The following is an 18,763-nucleotide window of genomic DNA, read 5'->3' on the forward strand; positions in this document are numbered from 1 at the left end:
CTGGGCCGGGCCAACAGCTTAACGGCCAGCCGGCCAGCCAGCCAGCCAGCATGCAACACGCCATGGACTTCCGCTGACGTACAGACAACGGAGCATTTAACTTAAAAGTTTCCTTGGCCAATAGCAGCGTAAAAATATGAAAATCTATTTATAGCAAGCAACCAAAAAGGAATTCTCCTCTGGCATAATTACTGCGTGGCAGGGCAACAACTTTGTTGGCGGCCGAACACGACAGGGCGCCGCACACTGGCCACTGAAGTGACGGCAGTCGGGAACTCAGCAGCTGGAAGATCTGCCCCGAGCTGCTCTGCCCAACAAGGCACTAAGCCAAGCAGGCCAGGAAGCTGCCACAAGCCTAGGAAGCAGCCAGGAGAGCGACTTACCCAGGATAAGAACTATGTGGGACTATTGGCACTCGAAAGCGAGGATCTTCGAGGCAGCGACACACCGAAACTCGCCTCCGAGTGCCTCCCTTTTAGGTAGCGAACTTCCATCAATAGAGGGCATTCCTGGAGCATTTTCCTCTTGGAATCTGCCGCTTAATATTTCCCCAGCTTTTCTGATGTGCCACAAAGTAGTCATAGAACCTAATGGTGGGAGGGAGGGGGGATGAGAGGCAGGGGGTTGCTTGCCCCCTGCCACCGTGAAGTGCGCTCACCTTTGGGCATATTTAAAATTCCTCCACGTGTCCAACTCGAACGGCATTCAGGGACCCCATTTATACGTAAGTGTGGCAGCAAGGCACACACACCACTGCTATGTGTATGTGTGTGTGTGTGTGGGTGTGTGTGTGGGTCACGTGCCCCCGTTTAGTTTGCATATCGTACTTACAACTTTTTTCGGGGGGCACGCAACGGCAAACGCACCTTCGGGCCCTCCGGTCAACTTTTCGTGTCTCGCGTGACCTCCTCCTTCATCCTCATCCCCTACCCCTCCGCCTTCTCGACTGCTGATGTCATAAAGAACTTTTCTTTTCCTCTAGTTTTCCTCTGCTTTTTCCACTGCTTTTCCCTTCTCACTGCTTTCCCTCTGCTTTCCCTCTGCTTTTTTCCTTGCTACTCTCCGCCCCACCGCCTGTGGCATTTCACTCTATTTTGGCCCCTGCTGTGGTGGCATTTTGTGGCGGCTCTTCTTTTGCCGGCTGGCGGCTATTTTCGAGGGGGGTCCCATACGCCTGCTGCCTCGGCTAATGACTGAAGCAAACACAGAGGGCGCAGACCCGCTTTGATTGAATTTCGCTCAGGGAGCGTCGGAGTCCTGGGAGAGTCCTGTGTGCCTGCCTGCCTGCCTGCCCGTCTGCCTGCCTGTCTGTTGGGGGGGGGGGCAGGGGCACTGTCATAAATCTGTCACGAGAGCAACTGCAGTCCATGCGCTTTGCCTGCCCCTCAACTGCAATTAGTGCCGCGCAGCGCAGCAGCAGCAGGAAGGGTGGCAGCAGCAGTGGCGGTGGGCGGTGGCATCATTGAGAGTCTGCGAAAACAGAGGATAGTTATCCGCATTTGCTGTCCACAGACAGACCGATGGCGCCACGGCACAGTGGCACACAGTTCAAATGGCGAATGCACTTTGCACAGGCCACAAAATTAATAGATCGCAGATCGTTCCTCATGCCTGCAAATGGCACAAAAACCACAGCATCAGCAGCGGCAATATTCACCAAAGACTTATGCATCGAAAAGAGAATTGTATGACCTTTCATGGGATATTTAATCCACGTTAATACATTGAAGTCAACTGAAGATGTAAAAACTCAAAGTTGAAGGTTTCTTTTTGCCAGTTTTAATGTTTATTCAACTTGTTTTCTTTTTAATTTAATGCTGCTAACTTTAGAGTTTAGTTGCCAATAAAAGGAAAAGCTAATTAATAATAATCCTTTGTACCACGGTGCCACATTAGCCAGCAGGCAGCAGCACTCATCTCCTGTCCCTTCGATAATGCTACACGCCACGCCACGCCACTCGCTCTCTGGCCTTTCCGCTGAACACACACACACACACGTGTAGCCAGCAGCCATTCATTTGTTTTGCCACTGCCCCACTGCACCACTGCCCCCTCTGTGTGTGTGTGATGTCCTTCTGCTGATGTCAGAGAAGCTTTTAGCGGCCGCAAATCAGAGCGGAGAGCGCAGAAATGGGGCACAATTTTTCATGCAAACAAAATGCAGGATTTGTAGCCTTGTCGCTGTGAAACGATGAAACAATGAAGCGATATTTGCCTTAGTTTTTAGCAGAGAAAACGAAAGAGAAAGAGAATCTCGGCCCTGCCCTCGTCATTATGGGGGGCTGCTTTTACCCTCCTCTTGCTCCTCCTCCTCCTACTGCTCCTCCCCGCCCCACTGAGCCCTTGGGGGGGGGGCATTATTCATTTATGCATTGCCGCCAAAGGCGCGTCAATAAAAATTTTCCCGCTCATTAATTTTTATTGCATACTTTTTGGCGCACAAAGTGTGCTCTGGCGTGGGTGTGTGTGTGGGTGTGGGTGTGGGTGCATTGGTATTAGTGTGCTTTTGTGTGTGTTTGTTAGCAATTAAGCGACTGAACAGCAACCCCAAAACAATTGGGCTTTTGGGGTATCCACACTCGAGGGCTCGAAAGTTTAATTAAATGGAAGGACACGGACACGGACACGGACACACACAGGGAAATCGCTGCCACATAACGATTACGATCCCGATCATAATGACAATGGCTACATAAGCGCTTTGGCTGGCTGGCTGGCTGGCTGGCTGGCTGGCTCGTGGGGCTGTTGCATGTAGCCAGCAAATTCCGTGCCACAGTTGAGCTGCTGCAACTAATTAAGTGAGCAGCGAAGGAGCGGCAGGCAGGCAGGCAGGAAGGAAGGCAGGCAGGCCCTTCCGCCACAAGACTCTTTTGCCGCATAAATGGTTTCTCATTAAAAATTAATTGAAACATGAACAGACACACACACACACACACACACACACACACACACATAAGTGCTGTGCTGTGCTGTGCTTCGAGTGTTTGTCTGTCTGTCTCTGTGTGTGTGTGTGTGTGGCATGTTTAAGTCCCATAATATTCATTGGGGGGAATGACAACGTGTCAGGGCATCACGGCATCAGGAGGACATCAGGCACGTTATAACATCAGGACAGCAGGACAGCAGGACATCAGGACAGCAGGCGTCAGCCATTTCGCTCGTAAATCAATCAGAATGGAAATGCTGCAAGTCCCTATTCGGATTGGGACGCTGTCTGCTCTGTCTTCTACGAATTATATATAAATCATAATAGTTATGACATTTACTTGAGCCACAATTAATCGATGGCTGCGCCCCCTTACTCCGCTCTGCGCTCCCCCGTGCAAGCCATCTCTTGAGCTGTTCCTAGGGCCTCCCATGCCGCTCTCAATTTAACTTAAGCAATAAACACACTTTTAATTGGGCCCAAAATGACATCTGCATCTGTTGCTTAATTACTGAATTTACAATGTTGATCCGGAATGAGTCGACTCATCCACTATCTCCGCCAAGGCACGCAAATGCAGGCCCAGCTGCTCCTCGACCAGTGAGAAGGGAGTGGAGAATCCATCTGCAATCGTACGATTTGTTGCATATCCCAGTGGATGATCTGATCCCTCATCGAAGTACTCGCCCCCTCCCGGACTGGCTACTTTGTTCGAGTCCTGTACGGCTGTAGTTGCATGGCTCGGTAGGCCGAGCGGGAACGGGAGCCAGTCTACTCGACTTCAGGCGCCATCGTCACGCGCCCAATCGGACGTGAGGCGGAACGTGAGCGATCCACGTGGCGGGCTGCTGGGCGTCGGGGTGTCGATACTGGACGGCGTGTGGTAGCGCGTGTTGCACGCTCCAAGGGAGCGACGGTGGACCGCGAACCCTTTCTTTCCTTTTCCGGCAGCAGCATTTAGAAGGCTGCTTAGCTGTGGACCGAGGGGCGCTGCTGCAAGACGCGTTGCTTGAATGTGTCCTCTGAATAGTTCCGATCCACTTATAACTTATTTAGTTAGTTTAAATATTTCACCTGGCACTGTGGCACCACCCTGTGCGCGACATATACCACACTCCAGCCCACAAATACATATACCCGGCAGCAGCAGCAGCAGCCACTACGGGGCTACTACGGGGTAGCAGGGACAAGTGCAAGCTGAAAATGATTTATGTGGCTCGCGCTCAATTGCCATAATTTAGATGCAAACGAGAGAGCGAGATGTAGATGCAGAGTGGGGAGTGGGGAGGGAAACGGAAGTGGGTGCAGCAAAAGAGAGGTCAAAGAGGGGCAGTGTGTGTGTGTGTGTGTGTGTGTGTGTGTGTGTCCGTGCCCCAGAGTCACGTTCCACACACAAAACAGGGGTAAAAGGAAAAACTGCATTCACAGTGAAAATGAAAATGAAATAAAAGTGAAAAGTGGGAGAAAATGCTGAAATGTTCATTCCAACTTAAGCTACGTAAATTAATTGGAGCAGCAAAAAGAAGCCACTGAGAGAGGCAGAGGCTTCCACAAGACTAACTGCGGCTATGACATGGGGAAATATGAAAATAATATTATAGAATATAGCTACAGATATACGTAGATAGATAGAAAAGATCTAAGTTTGGATCCATTACTGAAAGTTATTGATTGCTCAGGGGGCAGCAGAGGTAACGAGGCAACAGCGCTCTTAACAGCATAGCGTAACAGGCGAACGTTCCCCGCTCACAGTCTGTTAACGCTCTCCGCTTAACAGTCCCATGTACAGATCACTGTTAGCGCTCTCTGACAGCGGCTGGGCGCTCAATTTCACGATCCACGCGGCTCTCGAGCGCAAGCTGGAACTAACTGATTATAATTACGTTTAACCTCCGTTCGAATCGGTCGCGTTTCCTTCACAAGCAGTGAAATATACGAACGAATCTCTCCACTATGCACTCTCTCGACAATCTCCAACACAAGCCAAACATTTTTGGTATAAAACGGTTTTAAAATATTTGCAAGCTCCTCTTAAAGCTCGCAATAACGTAAAGCTTGTTTTGCAATTGCACAGACCAAAGAGAAATAGCATTCCTTTTCAAGTTAAATCGTGATGAATCATTGTGTCTATTAGTTAAAATGAAAGCCTTCAATCCCAATTAGATTCCAAGGCATCTTCCTCGTATATGTGGGAGCATAAATATTTACTCAACGCAAAGACGGAGCGCAGCAAACGGAGCAGACTCGAATCAAATGCCAAGAAACACGCAAACACACAGAAGACGAAGCGATGGAAAGACTTGCAAAGAGTCGCAGCAGCAGCCGCAGCAGCAGCAGCAGAACACGGACTCAGCAGCAGGTCACCGCTGAGGCGCGCCCCCAAAAAAGAGCGACAGCCACAACACAGCAGTTAGCAGACAGCGGACAGCGGACAGCAGAGCTGCTACTGCAGTGTGGAGAGCAAAGCAGCATCTGCTTAACGAAATATGCAAATTGCCTAAAAGTGTGCCAGAGACAATGGCAGGACAGGGCAGGCAGCAAGCAGCAAGCAGCAGGCGAAGAAACAACAGCATTTTGCAATTAGTGCAACTGTCAACAAGACATGGCCCGAGTCTGAGTCTGAGTGAGAGTCTGATTCTGATTCTGAGTCTGAGTCGCTGTGGCAGTGGCAGCCCCAACAGAAGAGCAGGCAGCAGGCAGCAGTCAGCTGCCAGTGGGAGACCGAGACCGGAAAAGGGCTGCGTGCGGGTGCCATGACCAATGCAAGGCCATGTCCCATTCACGCCACTCACTGGACGCCCACCATCTGCAGCATCTGCAGCATCTGCAGCATCTGCCTCCCACTCGATGGTGCTCCGTCCGACCTGTCAGGCAGCTCATCATGTGGCCTAAGTGCCTTTTGGGATTCACTTCACAGTCCACCAGCAAGGATAATGCCCCAGTCCATGCCCATGCCCACGCCCACGCCCGTTCCTCGGCTGCTGTCAGCTATAGCCGCTATGGCCAAGCCATCTTAACCACGATTCGGCTCAGCAAACACTTGATTTGATACGCAGCTGATTTCGGTTGGCCTGTGCCACGTTCTGTATGCAAATACTCGTACGAGAAATACATCTGCTTCGCTTAGTTTATTTGTGTGCACGTTTTGTGGCATAGAAGCAGCCCTTAAATAGTAGCCCCAGTTGCAAGCTCAGTACGTTCTCGCCCCTCATTTTGCCATTGTTTCTTATTGTGTCGCTTGTTTTATGGGTGATTCCCGTGATTAATTCTGGCTGCTTTAAATGGAACATTTCGTGTGTGTTTTTTCCATTCTGCTCGTCTGCTTTTCGTTGCAGGTAAGCGTACGGTCTTAGGGGGGACATCTTACGGATCTTACGGTTGGCAGGACGGACGGGGCTGCCTTGGCACAATTTCACGCCCCAGCTGGCGCCCTCGCATCCTCGCATCCCCGCTCCCGGCTCCCGCTCCCACTCCTCGTTTAAGCCAAATTAAAGCAAATAGCCAGCAGGATGATGGGGATGAAACGGAAAGCGGGCACGGGAAACGAGGCGCCAGGAAGGGGCCAGGAGGGGGCCAGTGGGGCGAAGCTCCAAAGCAGCTGATGAAACTACGGAAAACTCTAATTGAATTTTATGTGTGCGCGGGGCCCAGCACATGTGTGTGTGTGTGTGTGCGGCCCCATGTGTGTCTGGGTGTGTGTGTGTGTCTCACTGGGAAAAACTTTCAATAGCATTTCCATATAAAATTTCACTGCAGCTAAATGCACAAACGCCCAGACTTCCCTGCCAGAGAACGCAAATTATTTTCAACAAAGTTTCTTCCCTTTGCATACATTAAGGGATCAGCAGATCAGATCCTTCCCTCTACGAGTATGTTTTCAATGCTCCACATGGCTTATAATTAATTATATTAAATGGACAGACCCTGAATCTGTCACTGCAAAAAGATTACGTAAAAGATTAGGCATCGTTTTTTGTTTTTTGGGCGGGTTTTCCTTGGCGTAATTTCAGAGAAATGCTTTGATGTTTGCTGCTCACTTTTGGGCACTTAAAATCAGGGAAAATTCTTTGTTTTTTGTGCACAGAATTTGGTTTATATTTAAGGGCAACATCTGGTTGGTTGTCCTTGGTTTTTGCCGACGCCCAAAAAGGTTGAAAATTCCATTTGTAATTCGTCTCCTTTTGGGTTGACCAAAAATTTCACTTAGCAACAATCTATCAATGTTTTTCCATCCCACATGGAGTGGCGGACAGGCAGACAGGCAGCAGATGCAGAAGCAGAAGCAAATCAATGAAAAGACACTGATGGATCACCCAGGGGCAATGCATAGCAGGTACAACTGCCACATTACACACAGGCCCCACGTAATATGCCCCAAATGGCTGGGCTCACAGAGTGTGGAGTGAAGTGTGGGGGGGGGAGTGGGTTTTAAGTAAAAAATCAAACTGTGGAAACTCAATTAAATTGTGGAAAGAATTTCCAGCAGCAGCAGCAGCAGCAGCGGCACAAACAAACACTGCTAATACCCGGCACTAACACAAATCCCTCCCAGCCCATCCACACACCAGAGACCACCCAGCCACACACACACTCTCCATGGAGCACACACACACACACTTACACACGTATGGATCGCCATTTTTATGGCCACAAAGTCGGCAAACATTTAAAACCTCATTCAAATGGCGCCATGTGGTATTAAAGTCCCTCTGGAGAGACGCCGCATGCCCCCACGCCACATGCCACATGCCGCATATGTGTGTCTGTGTCTGTGTCTGTTTGTGTTTTTTTGAATAAACCACGCCCCCCCCCACTTATAGACAATTAGAGGCACTCGACAATCTGCGAAAACTTTTGCCAAAATTTCCCATCGCGGTGATGGTGGGGAAAAAAAAACAAATAACGAGCGCAGGAAAATGCCAATAGAATGTCTAGGAGGGGGAGTTAAAGATTCATAGAGATGGAATATTAAATTGCCGTTAAACTGGCAAGAGAGGGCAAGAGGCAAAAGTACCCGCAGTAATAATAATAATAAATAATACATTAAAACCTCGTCGATGGCAGCCCAGACACGGCGGCAGGAGCAAAAGAATGCAAGCACTCAGAGTGGGCTGCCACAAGGGTGGGTGCGAATGGGTGGCACTCATTTTTAAGCATTTATTAGGATTAATTGGGGTGCAGTTTGAGTCGTTAATTAATCGAATGTCTGCGATTATTCGTGTTGCGTGTCATGCAGCAGCACACCTCGGTCGTTTCGGGCTGCGTCTCTGTCTGCGGAGACTTCAGCTACGTTGCCATCGATCAGAAATTCATCAGTTGCCAGCACTAGCACTGTCCAACACTATTGAATAATTTTGTCTTAGCTTTTGGATAGGTTTTTCATTTTCGTAGTCACTTTCCTTATTGGTTCAATTTTTTCTGGATCTGTACGCTGCTGCTGCCATATCCACAGTCCAATATACCCCCGTCAATGCGTGGCATGCCACGGGCGATGGAGAGAGAGGGAGAGAACTGTCTCCTGGCTGCTGTCTAGCTTGCTGATAATAGATGCTTATTATTCACGTGCGTAGCCCCAGCTGCCGTGTTACAGGTGCCACATGCCTCCACTGCCCACCCCACTTGGCAGCTCATCGCTCGCTAAGCAGTTGCCAGCATTTGTGTTAAGTTAATAAGGGCTGGGCTGGGCTGGAGGCAACTTTGGAGTGGAGCACTGGGGCACAGAAACTCTGCTGGTGGTGGTGGTGGTGGAAAGCCGTAGGCACCTCACGCATCGTGTGGCCTAATCAACTGCCGCTTATTTATTTAACTTTGGTTTCACATTCGCCAAACGAGCAGAAGAAATGTGTTTAACTTTCTGGGCATGCAAATGCTTACAGCGGATTTCTGCTGCTGAATCAAGTCACCAAGAAAATCCATTTCAAATTTGGCATTTCACATTAAAAATTGAATTTCGCTTGTGCTTAAAAATAGATTGTAAATTCAATTGAAATTTGAGTTTTATTCAATTATGCGAGTCGCGCTGCTTGCAAAATTTCAATTAAATTATTCGTCAAAATACTCGATGGACATTTCCCGCATAATTAATGTTGAATTAAATGTATTTACGTGGCATTTTTTGCATGAATTTTCAGCCTCTGTTGTGGCCTAACTTTAAGATGGGGCGATGGAAAAACAGGTGCAGGTGGAGGAGATGGAAGAACAGGTGGGGGAGATGGAAGAACAGGTGGGGGAATGAGGTACAAGGTACAAGGCCTGGTTTTTCTTTTCATTTCTGTGCTGTGCTCCGCTCTGCTCTGCTGTGTCCTTAATGTGCAAACTTACTCATGTAAATGAAAAAAAAAAAAAAAAAAAACGCAGGTGGCGAAAACTTTTCACAGGCTCTCTTTTTGCCCCTCTTTCGCATCACACAGATGTACATACGTATACGTACGCACGTGTGTGTGTGTGTGTGTGTTTCCATGATATTTACAAAAACACTGGGCCCCCCGCTCCACCACTCCACAAAACGGCATTAGGAATGGCAGGCACAGAACTGAAAAGATTACAAAAAAAAAAAAACATAAATTATCTCTCAAAGGATACTCTTTGCTCTGCAGCCTGGGATTTAGCATATCCTGTCCAAGGCAGCACAAAAAAAAAAACAATAAAAGCAATAGCAAAACTCACTCTTGGCTGCTAATCCGAGAGAATGCCATTGGGGACACACTCTAGGACTATGAGCAATGATTTGAGCACAAGAAAATGCAGCTGAAAGTTAGTGCCAATCCATGGAGTGCACGTCAATGGCGATGCATCTGCAAGAGTATGTGAAACATCGTTCTGGCCCGGTTGTATTTTGCTTGCCACTGTTTTTGGGTGACTTTTATTGGCGCATTTTCCATGGGCCAGCAATTTAATTTTAGCTGCAACAAAACTACGAAAATATTCCAATTTTAATCTGCATAAATTGCATTTCGCTTTGCTGCCCATCTACACTCGTGATGGCATTCGATTAAGCTCTATCGATTGGATGCTGGAATATTCAACGAGTCCTCTCGTATTCCCACTGCTTTTGGGGGCAAGTATGGCAGAACTGGCGACTGATCTTGCCACTCTGGCAGGATGCCACTCCAAGTGCCAGCGAATGCACTCCAAGCCGAATTCACCAAACAATTCCGATCCACTTTTTGTGTATTTATTTCCAACATATCCATCGCGCATTTAAGTGTCACATTCTGTACGTGTATTCTCTAGAGTCTACGAGACTCCTAGAGTCTGCCCCGAGCAACCAGGGACATGCACCGCTGAGATGTGCCAGCAGTTGCTGCGGGATATGCAGCAGCCAGCTACAGGGGCTGATCAGCCGCCGTCTAGTGAGTACATTTCCAGCAGTACCAACACACAAGAGTCTATGGATCTATGGATCCTCCGCAGGCCCAGGCGAGTGACATTCACCTGCTGGCGAAGGTCACTGCCGATCTGCAGGAAGCCAAGAATCTCGGCTATCTTCAGGTGCGGCGTGCGAGGTGGAGCAGCAGTAATAACTGAAAAATCAGAAATCAATTCAAACAATTAACCGGAAAACCGAAAACCCCAAAAACCGCTCGAAGACTGAATAAATAACTGACTGGCCAGGCCAGCACAGCAGAGCACAGACCAGACCGTAGTTTATTAAAATTATCAACTTGCATGATAATTTCTACATAGAACATATAAGGGGCACATTCACACCCACTCCCCCGCCCCCCGGTGCTGGCCATTCACTTGCAAATCGAATCTGCCTGTCCATCGCATCTTGTTTTGGCCAAGTTATGCATCTAAATGTAAATGCAAATGCAAATGTAAATATATTTATACGATCTCAGTCTCGCTCGCATCTGCATAAGCAAAACATTTGCCTGGGCCATCAAGCGCATTTCTACACCGAGAGAAAGCCAAGGGGAGCGGCAGGATACACAGAATGTATGTGGGGGATATGCAATGCAACTGAAATTGAAATCGCAGTGTGCCACCACCACACACAATCCCAGTCCCAGGGCGGCCGAAGGAGGCGTCGAGCTCATGTTGCTACAACGCGTCGATTGGGGGTCATGATGTTAGCCAGAACATGACTCTCGCTCTTCCTCTCTCTCTCTCTGCTCTCTGTCTCTATGCTCTATGCGGGCTCTGTGGTAGTATTAAAAATGTTTGCCACAAGCAACAGAAACAATAATCCAACTGCTGCTGCTGCTGGTGCGCCTGCATGCTGATTTCCGTTTCCTGTTTACAATCACACACACACACACACAGAGAGAGACATACATATGATACAATCAGATATTCATACGCTCACATTCACACTTACACTCCCGCTCCCGCTCCCGCGCCCAGTGGGGCAGACAAACATAAATAAAATGGGGCTAAAAATGCGTAAATATTCAATGGCATTTTGCACAATTTTTTATGGCATACATTTTGGAATAAACCCCACTGCCCTCTGCCCACTCACTCTCCCTCTCTCTTGGCCGTCACATGCTCGATTGTGTATGCATGTATCTGTGTGCCTGGTGTTTGTGTGCGTGTTACTCATCGATGAACATAAATGCGCTCCGGGGGCAGAGTTTTGGTCAACTGAATCTTCATACCAAGCACTGCATATTTATGGCGCCGCAGACCGTGAGACACCTGCCACCAAGCGCCAAACAGGGTGTCCTTCGCTTAGTTCTCAACCACCACCCACCAGCCACCCACCACCCACCACCCATTGAAAGCCTCTTCTCTGCGTCTCGTAACTCCAATTTATTGCCACGACCAGGAAGGAACTGAAACACGAAGCCGCAAATATTGATGGACGTAAAGGCTGCTTTGGAATTTGATTTTGTTTATTTTCTTGGTTTTTAGGGGACCGAAACTTTGCTCCCTTTGCTCGCTCCCAGCATGGACTGTCCCAGTGGGAGCTGCTTCTTGCTTATGGAACACAACGGAATGCCACAGCCACCCTGTAACCTGTAACCCGTGACCTGTGCCCTGGGTATGACTTGAAATAAAGTGCTCATAGACAACAGCAGTCGTGGCGTTGTGGCATTTACATCTGTTATTTGCTGTTCTTCCTCTGCTGCCTTTTCCCCTGTGAAGAGCGATTATTGTAAATCAACTTTGAGGCAAAGGCAACAACAAGTACCCTGCCCTGCCCTGCCTCCTGCTCTGCCTTCTGCACTGCCTTCTGCCCTGCCTTCTGCTGCCTTCTCTTCTGGCTGTTGTCACATGTGTAATCGTATCGAAATCGCATTAATTTTGCAACATTTCCACGCCGCAAGCCGCAAGCCGCAAAGAAAATAAAGTACAACGCAACAAAAACGTTAAGCAATGAACGGAGAGACGAAGAGATGGCAGCGTAAGAAGTGTGTCGGAGCAGGAGACAAATGTGCAAAAGATATGCAAATGCAAATGAACATTAATCGAGTGCTTGGAGTTGGGTGACACGTCGATTGCGGTGAATGCATGCCATGGAATCCCAGGACTCTCTTCCCCACTCCCCCCTACATAATCCCATTTCCATTATGCTCCAATGGAGCCTGGAACCCCTGTCCTTCAATTGGAACCCTCCTGTGTGCTGCCCCCTTGTGGAATGTTGCCAGTGGCTTGCGGCTTGCGGCTTTTGGGGTTACCTGCATTTGACATTTACGGAGTCAGCTAGAAACTGAAGCCCAACGTAAGCAATTCTGTATTCCTGTATCTGTTCCCCAGAGCGTTCAAGCATGTCCTGCTCCCGCCCTGCCCCCTCCCTCTTGGCCATAAATTCGTTGTGGTCAAAACATCTTCAGGGCATCGTGGCATCGTGGCATCGGGCCGTAATAAGATATCCCAACTGTCGTAAGCTCTTGCGTTGGCTTAAAATCATTTAAGTAATGCCACACTGTAAAACAAGCTCAATGAAAAGCTCACAAAAGCTTAAAACAGCTTTGCTTTCGAGGAACTTTCTGCGCCTTCGGCCTTTGCTTTTCGCGGGTGTACAACTTTTAATGCTGCGACATTTTTCTTTGCCATTTTCTGTCTCCCATTTAAAGTAGCTTTCGAATGGGTTTATGCGCGATAGCAAGGATCATTTCGATGCGCAAAGCTTTGCAGCTTTATTTGGAAACCTTTTTGCAAATATTGCATTGAGCTTTAAAGCTCATTTTTGTTGTACAAAGTTCTAATTTTACGCATGTAATGCACAAGGATTTTAAGTACAAATTTCTACCGAGAAATGTGCTAAACTTTAATCGGAAAATAATAATCTGAAGTTCCATCCAGCAACAATACCGCCTCGCGCTTCGTGTCTCTCTCCCAGTGCAGATTAGCTGGCAAAGATTTCCACTAAGGAACTAATGTTGTATTTATATGCCTTATTATGTGAATAAATATTCTTAAGGCACTTAATTGGATAAGGACACTGCAGATAACCTGTTGAATCCACCAGAAGGGTTGCCAGTCATAAATACCTTAAGTGAGAGCCAGCACGAGCGAGAGGAGCACGAGAACAAATGGGTTTTATTTAGTCAGTAGACTTAAAGTTAAATATTAGCAGTGCAAGGGACATTCGGGCACACTTGAGGAATTTTGGTAAATATTTTCGTATAATTCCGTGACTTGGTTTGCCTTTGTTCAGCATCTAATTTGAAATTATTGAAAACTTTTATTCTATGGAAAAAACTTTGGTGGAAGGTGGGGGCAGGGTGGTATATGTTTTATTGGGAATTTTGGGAAATCTTTAAATATATATATCTGTAATAAAATAATTAAAATTAACATAAAATTTTAAGATAAATAAAAGAAAAATATCTAATGGGGGAAAACCATACTAAAATAAGCTTTTCTTCTGCTGCTGCTGCTGCTGCTGGTTTTCCTTGAACAATTTTCACTGAGAGCTTTTAGCCGAGAGCTTTGCTTGAACCAAAAAATAAATGTAAACAGCTGATTGAATGGAAAGTCGCTTTCGTTTGGCGCTCAAATGTTCAAGATTTGTGCGGTGTGCTGTGTGTGTGTATGGTAGATCTATGTGTGCGTGTGTGTGTATTGTATATGTGTGTATGTGTGTGTGTGTGTGTGTGCAACGTAAACAATAACAACAAAAGGGAACAACCGGCATGCGGCCCCATACACTCGCGTACAGAATACAGCAATACATACATACATACATACACTCCCAAAAAGACACACACACACACACACTAACACTAACACTAACACACATACCATAGCAACGCAGACGCAGATATAGGGGCCTGGTGGAATGTACCGTTTTCTTTATTTCAGTTTCACTTTCAGTCGTCGCCAGACTTCCGCACGGAAGCGTCGTTCGTCCTACAACGCTCTCTCGCCTCCGTCTCCGTCTCTCACGTTCTGTCACGTTCTGTCACGTCTCTAACGTCTCTCGTCGTCGCGTTCATTCGCGGCACCTCTTTCACACACACACACACACACACGCACACACACACACAGACACACTTTGCTTCCGTCTCTGTAGATATTCTCTGGGCTCTGGGCTGTGGGCTGTGGGCTGTGGGCTCTGGGCTATTGTTGTTATTCCTTAAACGATTGCACATTTATTTCATTCATTCATTCATTCATTTCCTGCTCCAATCGAGACACACACACACGCACTCACACGCACATAAAAATGTAATCAGCCAAAGGGAAAAAGCCTATTCCCGCCCCACAAAACTAAGCCAGGAAAAACAGGGAAATTTTACGACGTGAAACGTGAAAAACAAAACAAAAACGCGCTCAGACAGAGCAAAACACTTTCCATCAACAACAACAGCAACAACAACAGAAAAAAAGAAACAAAAGGTGCGCGGTAAATTGATGCGGGGGAAACCAACATTTTCCGGGAGGGGGAGAGGGAGTGAAAAGTTGCTCTGACTGTCTGTCTGTCTGTTTGGCAGCTATGTAAATAGAGCAGAGCAGAGCAGAGTAGAGCAGAGTAGAGCAGAGTAGAGTAGAGTTAGAGTGTGGCCTATGGGTATAATGGGTATAAGGGACAGCGCATATAGTGCTCCATTTGCACTTAAAATATGCAAAGAAAGAAAGCTAAAGAAGCTAAAGAATTAAAGGGCATACACAGATGCACAGATGGATAGCAGAGTATTTCAAGCAGCGAATGTTTGTTTCGCATTTCTTTCTCGTAATAGTGCTCCGATTTCAATTAAAATTACAAGTTTGAATGCACTTGAATGAAGTTTTAATAAAATTTGGTGCGCTGCATCGATTGGCTGATTGTTCAAATGATATGGCGATAAACAAGAAACAATTTCATTTGAGTTTAAGGAATCTTTGCTGCAATTAACAAGTAAATGCTGCGATGGGGCATTTATTCATGTGATAAAGTGCTCCAAAGTGCTCTGCCTCTGCTTAGGCATGTGCTGCGGCGGTTCTTTGGCTGTTCTCCCCGTTTCGTAGTACCCTCTGGAAGAGTATGCCAGGAGTAAGGAGTAAGGAATGAGAAGCAGGAGAGAGCTGTGCTGTGCTGTTGTGCTGGAACAGCTGTTGTTGTTACGCCAGTTAAACCCGCCCCCGCCCCTGGCAGCCGCCAAACTCCATGAGGTTTTCCCATAGCCTTCTCCCACTCCGCCCACTCCGCCCTCTCTCTCTCCCTCTCTCTTGCTCTATCTTTCGCTCTGAATGAAAATGAAAGCCAAACAATCAACGGCAAAGACAAAAGCTTCAACAAATGAACAGCAATTGTGAGAAGAATCCTTCTGTGTGTGTTTGTGTGTGTCCTGTTTGTGCCACACATAAATCTGTAAGGACATTTTTAATTTCCTGCTCAAAAGGCGAACAAAATCCAAACAAAAACCAAACACTGTGCAAACTGTGTCAATGCCTCAATGGCTCAGTGGCTCTGCTGTGCTCTGCTCTGCTGTGCTGTGCTATCATCAAACTGCAGCCAGACCAGACCCCTCGAAATGCTGCCAGAGCAGCTGTTTTTAATGCACTGCCACTGCCACTCCCCCTACCGCTGCAAGCCTGCTGTCCATATGTCAGCGGTCTCGTGTTTGTCTGTCTCTGGTCTGTGTATTTATGCCACAGTGAGCAAGCGAGGGCGGGGAGAGAGAGAGATGAGCAAAAAAAAAAAGACAAAAAGTTTACCCAACCTAAAGCCAAGAGCTATATATTTTTTTTGTTGTTGTTGTGCCACCAGTGCGGCTCTTTCCAGCCAACATTTCTCCTTTTGTTTGCACACAGCTTCAAGATGGGGCATGCTGCATGGCAGTCCTGTGTCTCCCTCTGTCTCTCTGTCTCTGCCATTCCCTGTGTGTATCTTTGGCATTGATATATGTATGTCACTTCTTTGGAAATGAAAAACCCCTACCCCCCTACACCAGCCCAGCCCCCTTTACTTCTATGAACTGCCAGAAGATGTAGTCGAGAGCCCTGTAGATATTGAGACACGACACACTGGGCTTAAACACTCGCTGGATATAGCCAAGGCAAGACAGATCACTGCCCAAAAAGAGACCAAAGGACTTAAGCTAGAGGCAGGAAAGCAAAGATACGAAGCAGAGGAACAACAACAAAGACAGGAGTATTTTTTGTTTGGGTTGCAACCAATGGACAGCCACTGGGAGAGAGATTTCTCTATAGAGGGAAGCATGGGCAGAGCCAGTGCTCCAAGAGCCAAGCGCTAAGGCTGGGGACTATTCAAAAAGAACTGAAGCACACATCAAGCCGGGAACGGTGCCCCTGGAAACAAATGCCAATGTTTAAACCTAAAAATAGATTAAATTCATGGCTTTAGATTAGATTGGATTGGCACGTCGATTCCACGTCGAATATTTCCCCAGCTTGGACGCCCTCCCTAAACTCCCTAAATTTCGCCATCGAAAATCTCTTGTGCTGCAGATTAAACTTTAAGTTTCAACTCTGCAGGGGAAAACTCGCCCAACAAAAAAAGTTCACCCTGGAAAATACTTGCCAAAATCATATTTCCTTTATGGCCTGGCCCGGCCTGGCCTGGCCTGGCCTGGTGCCCCCCTGGAAACTTTTCTTGGCTTTAGTTCAAGCTGGAAATTCAGCCACCCCCGGCCACAGCCACAGCGCCCCTGCCTCTTGGCCTCGTCTCGGCCCCCGTTGGCCAGAAAATAGTTTCCTCTCTGATAAGTTTTCCAGCAAGAGCTTAACCCCCCCGGGGCAAAAGTATGCAGGCCGAGGCGAGGCGAGGCGATGCGAGTGGAAAGCATCCGATTTTACAGCATTGTTGAAGGACAGGCAGAAGAAAAGGCTTAAATTAGGAGAGCACCGAAACCATTGATTGCCCGAGAAATGAACGCAAAGAAAGCCGAGCGAAAGTGAGACCTATGCAAACACAGTGCCACAGTGCCACAGAGCCTGGCACATCTTTCTACTGCTGCTGCTGCTGCTGCTGACCGACACATCAATCATACGCAGCGTTGTACGAGGCAAACATTTGCATAGGCCAAAGCCCAGGCTCCTGCTGCTCCTGCTGCTGCTGCTGCCACTTGACCGCCTTCTCGTACCTCTCGTAACCCCGTTCACCTCCCCTCGATGTCTCCTCTCTCTCGCTCAGCGATTCCTCCGCTTGCCCGAACAATATGCAAATTGCAAATGTGCCTGAAGTTTCCCCCACTCCCCCCTTGGAAACATTTTCTGTTCGTGCAGTTTTCTTGCCGAAACTTTTGTTCTTTTTTTTGTTCTTTTTTTTGTTCTTTTTGTTTGCCCAGCAGCTGGCGTTTGCTTTTCCTTAGCAGCCAACGAAAGTTTTCTGTTCTGTTCTGTTCTCTTCGGTTTATGCTAATACTTTGAGCAAAGATTTTCCTCTCATATGTGCCCCGCCCCCCCTTTGTGGCTCTCTGTCTAATTCAATTTTGGGCAAATTCTTTTCCTGTTTTTTTTTTTTTGTTTTTTGTTTGTTAGTGAATTTTGCGACTAAGTCGTTTATCTGGCGCCAAACACTGCCAGCAAATTGAATCAACAGCTTAAACTTGCAGCTCAAAAAAAGGCGCCAAAGGTGCAGAGGGGGGTGGGGATGAGCCAGTCATGTGTGGTGGTGCTGGTGGGGCTGCGAAGCATCATTATAATCCCGACATCGGCGGTCACATTATGCGGCAGCGTTCAGGTTAAGTCAGGCGAGCAAGGACACCCACCCAACACCACCCCACCCTCCCGACTGACTGACTTGCCTGCGTCTGCGATTATGCAAATTTTTATTCTGGTCGGGAGGCAGAAAAGTCGCTTCCTCTTTTCCTTCGCCGCCAACAAATTTATTGCTCCGCCCCACACAAACGGTTTTTTGGGGGTCTGATGATTGCATAAACAGCTCATTAAAAGAGACACAGTCAGGCAGGCAGGCAGGCAGACAGGCAGACAGACAGACAGACAGACAGACAGACAAAGGGAGCAGCCTCTGGCATGTGGGAAAAGTTGAGGTAGAAGCTTTGGAGCTTGAAGGTGAAGGTTCCATGCAGAATCTTTACGACGCACATCTCCAATTTATATAATGCCCGACAAAACATGGCATATAGAGGGGGGTGGGGGAACTGGGGCTGTGCTCTGTCCGAAGGCACGACACACACACAGGATGGGGCACAGCGACGCAAATCACTGAGAGAAAGCGGCAGCAGGGAACAGCCAGAGAGCTCCAGAGCATAGGGAGCATAGGGAACAGCCTTACTGCCATCTAAGATCGAATTAATTCCTCTCAGTGTACGCCTCTAATGCGTGCCATAATGGCCACACTCGTTTGATTAATGAGCCGTTTGACTTGCCAGCCTGGCCACAGCAGCAGCTGAAGCTGAAGCTGATTCTCAGTTAAGGCTCACCAGACAATGAGATCCTAAGAGCCGAGCCGCAGAGGAACAGCCACAGCAACAGCAA

Source organism: Drosophila obscura, unplaced genomic scaffold (genome assembly GCF_018151105.1).
Source record: "Drosophila obscura isolate BZ-5 IFL unplaced genomic scaffold, ASM1815110v1 contig_73, whole genome shotgun sequence".
Classification (NCBI taxonomy): Eukaryota; Metazoa; Arthropoda; class Insecta; order Diptera; family Drosophilidae; genus Drosophila; species Drosophila obscura.